We start from the raw sequence: 6,798 nt of genomic DNA, 5'->3' as shown, positions 1-6,798 counted from the left end.
CTTACAAATTTAAATACACTGCTTCAACTTTTATTCATTAAAACTAAAATCTGTACTGTGAGGCTACGACACACTTTTCTTCCATGACTATGAATATTATAAATTTTTCATAAATTAATCTGTGATGCTCTTTTCTTTTATACTTTTATTGTTGCTTGTAATTTCTTTATTGGTCATTTAAGGAAGCTTGAATGTTATGTACGGTACCTATTTCTACTTTGATAAATACCAATAAACCAATAAAAATGTTCAGGGATATTTCAGACTCAGATTAATGCCTCCATGAGTTAGCACAGTCTGAAATCGATAACAGATTTAGCCCTTGGTTTCAAGTGAATGTCTTGACCTTTTATTTTCCTTAAACACAAATTCATAAACTGAGTAAATGACTCCAAGTCAAGGCAATGGATGATTGTCACCAGTCTTAAATAAAGAAATATTATTTAAAACATATCATCAACAAGTAGACACTTGCATAGAAAAAATTCAAATAAATTCAAGTTGTATCATAATCTAGTTTACTTATAAATTTGCTATTAGAAAACTCAGATCTGTAGTATCAATTCTTACCTCAGAAAAGCTGGAAGTCAGGAACCATAGTTCAGAGAAAGCAGCTTTCAGGGTACAGTCAATACTTGTAATTTTAAAGAATGAGAGACAGGAACATAGTTCAGACAGGATAGCACTCTCCTATTGTCTAGAGAGTCTTTCATGAGCAGACCAGGAGGCAAATAAGAAGACTGCCTTTCTATCTCAAACCATATTTTTAAAACTATGTTTTAAATATCTACACAAAACACACACACACACACACACACACACACACACACACACACACACACAGGCTAGGTCAGAAAAATGTTACCTTGAAAGGAACATGACTGGGATTCAAGTGTAAATCTTAACTGTGGTGTTTTGCTACATAGACACATGGAAGTGCCCCTTCCCTTTGGCACCACTGGAGATAATTTAAGAAAACCCAATTGAGCAGAAATAAACAATAATTCTGCCATTAAAGGAGTTAAAGTTTAATAGTGCTATTTTGACATGTTTTTCAAGAATGTACTAATTGCTTAGAATCAAGGAACAGTAACACTTCATAAAAATATTAATAGCTTTTAATGACTATTTTATGCTTAAAGGAATTTATACTTATACCAAATTATTTTCCAGGCTGAGGATAGAGTTTGATGTTAAAATGCCTGTCCAACATCTGTAAGACTCAGGGTTTGATCCCAGTACTCAAATTCATATTTGATATTTTGTTTGACAAATCATTTACTTTAAGTATGAAAGCGCACTTAGTTTCTGTTTTAAAAATGTTCAAATAATAGGAAAAATCACATTTGGTTTAAAAAATTTTTAAGAGCAAAATTAAGTAAATTGATAATTTTTATATAGAGTGGCAGTAATTGTTCATTTTATTGAATTTGGCTCTTCAAATCTATTGAGAATAAGACTGCACATCTGATACTGGATCTAGCAGAGCATATCTATAATTCCTTCTGCATGGGCAGCTGAGGTAGGGGGACATATTACATAAATACTAACTGGGATACACTTAAAGCCAACATAGGCAACTTAATGATACTTTCATAAGTAAAAAGAGAGCTGGGATATAACTGAGTGGTCCAGTGCTTGACTGTTTTCACTCTCCAGTAATACACACACACACACACACACACACACACACACACACACATATACACACACACATATACACACACACACAATTTGTAAAATCCTCCAAATAAAAAACATGTTTTAAAAAGTGTACACGCAGTACCTTTTAAGGTATCTGAATATCCCAGATGGTCCACTGCTACATCCACTCCAGTAGTGACTGGCATGACAGGCCTAGAAGCCTGGAAGCAGTCCCAAGGCAAAGAGTTTCACAAAAACTTAGCCTCCTGGAACCTTGGCATTCCCATAGCACATATGCTCCAAACCTGTTTCTGCGTTAGTCTGGTGTATGGATCTGTGTGCTCTCCCTCAATATTGTTTTATTATAAGTGCCTTTAAGAATTGATTTTGACATATAGCTAAGATAGATTAAGCCTCCACCAATGTTCCAATGTCCTAGGAAGCCCTTGAAGCCAACCCTGAGCTTGGCATTCAGTAAGAATGTTACCTATTCAGTAACATTCAAATTCACCTCTAGTAGAGACAGTGAAAATAATCAGGCATTACAATTTACTTGAATAAGAGCTAGAAAGCTCAGTGATGGTCTTCATAGTAATTACTCAGAACAATAGCAGAGTCACACCCATACACAGGAATACACAATGGCCTAGGAAATAGTTGGGTTGTGGTTTTAGGAAGAACTGTAGTATTACTCATGAAAGGGCTAGCAGAACAGAATTCCCCTGGTGCAGGTTTTTCACTAGGCCCAGAGGAATAGCATTATCTGGTATTTACTAAAGGACCCCTGGTGGTGGATTTAACGAGAGACTAGCATTGCATCAGAGCATTCACCTGGCTCCTGTGTTTAGCTGATCTTAATTAGGGTTGTTCCTATTCTCAGTTGTAAACATGGCCTGGCTCCCCCTAGCATTTTATGTATGCATTTTCTTTGTTTTTGTGTTCACATATTTTAGCAGATGTATTCGCCTAGCTTTGTTGTTTTTCTTTTGTATTATAAGACTGTTGCTTGTTTTGAGAAATTACATTCAGATACACACTCTCTCTGTGTCAATGTCTGTCATCTGAGCCAACTCCTTGCTTGCCTGTAACTGGAACCCTGATTTCTCCCATGGATTGAGGGGGCCGGACTGAGGCCGGTCTGTGGCAGTCCAGTTTCTGTTTTCTACTGGGTTGATATGAAAATAAAAGACTGGGCTACTTTTGATCAGCAAGTGATGAACCACCAAGAGAATTTTTTAGAATAGAAAGAGAGAACTGCTTGGAGAACTGTCTTGAGCCAAACATGGAGAACAAGATGTCTGGATATCTCCAGTGAAATTAGAACAGAAAGAAAGAAATCTAGAAAGAATGAATGTAGGTTGTCAGCTTGGACCCATGGTTTGATTTAAGTGGTATGTTTCACTACTCCCAGACACTTCTTCCTCAGAACTCCTCTAAAAGCTGAGGCTGATTCATGACAAGTAATTAACACAAAATCCTTCCATCATATTATTGAAAGGATTCAGCTACTAGAATATCTGGATTGAAAGAGGTCTCCATGCAAGTTGTCACAATAATCCAAAACCATGAGATCATATTACCCTACAAAGACTCATGAATTGACCATGTGTTTTAGAATTTGGTTGGACATAGTTTCTCATACTGCTCTTAACACCACTTTCTAACTACTTGATACTTCATATAGTTAACCTGATACACATGTTCAAGATACACACACAGAGACACATGCATACTTGCACAAAGCACAATCATGCATATATGTGAACAAATATGCATGTGCTTTGTCTCTGACAATCTTGATTTAAGATTGCCTCTTGAAGGGTTGCTGTCATCACAATTTTCTTTCCATTCATTTGTTGTCTCAACATACTAATTAATGGACTTAAATGTTTGTTATTTCCTCTTTAAAACTTCAAATAACTTGAAGGTTTAGAACGCAGTTCTTATAAAACTGAATAAGAACAACAAGGGAGAATGAAAATGAGGAAGAATAAAAAATAACGATGAAAGAGCTAGAACAAACACACTTAAGTACAGAAGATGACCAAGTGAAATAGAAAATTGTCCAGCCTAGAGAGGATTTATTTTATATTATTTTGTAATTAAAATTAAATTGTATATAATTTAATAATTAAAATTTATATAATATGTGTATATAAGTTTTTCTTTCTGTAGTTCAGACTTGCCATAAACTCATGATCTTTACAAATCAATTTCCAGATTACTATGATTTGTGATCTATGCAACAGTTGGCTGTAAAGAGTTCATAGAGACAACAAAATGCTCAGTATCATGTAATTGCTTTTTAAAAATATAATACAAAATAAAGGTTAATCATAACTATGTTAACAAAAAACTTGGAAACAAGGTAATATTTTTAAATGTTAATAGTACTGTTCCAATCATCTCTGGATTGTTAGTGTTATGATTTGTGTATGAAATGCCTCCAACAGTCTTTTGTGTTTAACATTTGATCAAAGGAGATTGTATTGCTTTATAAGATTCTGGAAATTTTATAAGGTTGTGACTAGCTGAAAAAAATGTCATTAAAAACATGTTTTTGAGGGGCAACTTCATCATGTCTCAGTGTTAATAATGGGTCCCAAGAAAATAACACTATACAATCCAAAATATTTTGGCAAGACAAAACCTTTTCCTTCTGAAGAAGGGTATGTAGTGGCATTTAAACTTAAACAAGCAAGCAGGGTAGCACACCCAGGAGGGAGTCCCACTGAAATTCTATTCCTACTACAATAGACTTCTTACTCTGAGTGGTCAGAGCTCAGCCTCATAGTCTTGTACTATGCCTGGGGAAGCATATTTGCCAGATGCAACCTTATTGCTTTTTACTAAAGATGTAACTTATTTTGTCTCTTATTGTTTAATAGACTAGATCTCTCTCTCTCTCTCTCTCTCTCTCTCTCTCTTTCTCTCTGTGTGCCTCTAGTTCTATGTATCACTGTCTATTTTGTCTCTGTCTCTCTGTCTCTTTATTTATCACTCTGTCTCTGTGTCTCTGTTTCTGTCTGTGAATGTGTATGTCTGTCTCTCACTCACTCTGTGTGTGTGTTTGTGTGTGTGTGTGTTTATTTCTGTCTCTTTATTCATCACTCTGTCTGTTTCTGTGTCTCTGTGTCTCTGAATCTGTCTCTCTCTGTGTCTATATCTATGTGTGTCTCTGGCTCTATATTTGTCTCTCTGTCCCTGTCTCTGTATTTGTCTCTCTGTCTGCCTTTGTTCTCTCTCTCTCTCTCTCTGTCACCCATGAAGTGAAGAACTTCTTCCATCCTATTCCCCCCCCCCAATACCACTATCACAATGTCTACACAAGCACATAGAGTTAAGAAAAATGGGATGGGACTTATGGAAAATGAGATTTAATAAGTCTTTCTTCTTTGTGTGTATTCTGTCACAATCATTTTAAGATAACCAATACAGATACCTGCCATAGAACTGTTGTTAGGACTAAACCTGACCACGTGATTCTTACTTACTTATTACCAGTTTGCAAGAATTTGGAAGTTTGGAGGCACAATTTGGAGAAGTAAACAGAATGGACAATTCAGGAGGAGCTCAGATTAGAATGACAAAAAAAAAAATAGACCAGCAGAGGACAGCGAGATGTGTCATCATATAAAGGTGCTTGTCATATAATTCTGGTGTCATGAATTTGATTACTGGAACATATATTAAGAGAAAGGAAGAAAATTGATTCCACAAAGTCGTCTTTTGCTGTCCACTTGTGATCCACTTTGACCATGCTCCCATGCTCAGAGATTTTGTTTCCTTCTAATATGACATTGTTCTTCTCATATCCCTTTTTTTTTTGTCATGGGATACTTCACTCTGCTCCTTTCTTTACCTCTTGAGATTATGCGACTTGTGTTTTATTTTACAGGAGCTCAGAGTACAGAGCTTCCCTGCAGTCTCCGAGGACACTTTGAACTTAAGACTCTTGAATACTATGGGAATTGTGAAGACTTAGGGGACTCCTGGAGACAGAATAAATGTGTCTTGCAATATGAGTTGGTGAGGAGTCTACATAGAGTATTATTGCTAGGATGTAAACTATTCCCACAGGCTTGAGTGTTGAACACTTTGTTCCTAGTTCCTAACACTATTTTGAGAGGTCCTAGGAGGTGAAGAGAGGCCTGTAGGAGGAAGTGGATTACTAGAGACCTTTGTAAATGAGACTTGGCCTCTGGTCCCTTTATGTTTTCTATCTACAATGAAAGAATGAGCCCCTACTTCAGAGGCTTTTGCCACCAATAGAGTCTATGGAAGTTTATTAAACTAAGTAGCCATGAGCTGAGTACCCCTAAGCTGAGCCAAAATAAATATCCTCTCTTTAAGTTGTTTCCACCAGTATATTATCACAAGATAGGCAAAATATGTATTACAAGATACATATATTGCACATGTAAATACAGACTGTATATGTAACAAGTACATATGTTCAACTTAGCTTCATAAAATACTAGATCCCTATGTCCTCCTAAAGGTGGCATTGTACTGAATACAATTATGTATTTTCTCTCTTCCTCTTACTGTCCAACTTCCATTACAACACATTCATTTAGAAGAATGTGTGACTTTGGCATATAGATGAATCCATGGAGTCCCTCACTTTTCCTCATCTTTACTGACCTAGCAAATTAGTATAAACAGATCAGCAACTATATCCTCAGGCTCCAGATGTGTTACTAATGCCATGTTGGGAGTGAGAACTCCAGTGATTGACCTTCTAATCAAGCAAGGCACAAGTTCATGCTCAGACTATGTATTTTTCAGTGGACTGGGGCATCCCTAGTGTACAGACATCCCTAGTGTCTGTACAGATTGGAAATATTTATCTCTAAAATCAGAAACAATTGGCTGACTTTGGAGCTAGGAATCTGTAGTTTTTGTGGAGAACACAAATACTCAAGCACAAAGTAAAATCCCAGTGGCTATAACCATCTGCTGCAAAAGGACACCATCCTGACATTGTAGCCTAAGATCTACCTTCCCTGACTCAGGAGAGGTCTCAATCCAAATCCACACCTCTCTGATGAGACACAGAGGCTATAATAACAATCTAGTTAGTCCAAACAAGGCAAGTGTTCATACCTTGTCATGTTAAAGCAATAAACATGAGGCAGAAAAATGCATGGA

This window comes from Mus caroli, unplaced genomic scaffold (assembly GCF_978045245.1).
Source record: "Mus caroli unplaced genomic scaffold, Mus_caroli_1 scaffold_9, whole genome shotgun sequence".
Classification (NCBI taxonomy): domain Eukaryota; kingdom Metazoa; phylum Chordata; class Mammalia; order Rodentia; family Muridae; genus Mus; species Mus caroli.
This window is presented reverse-complemented; position numbering follows the sequence as displayed.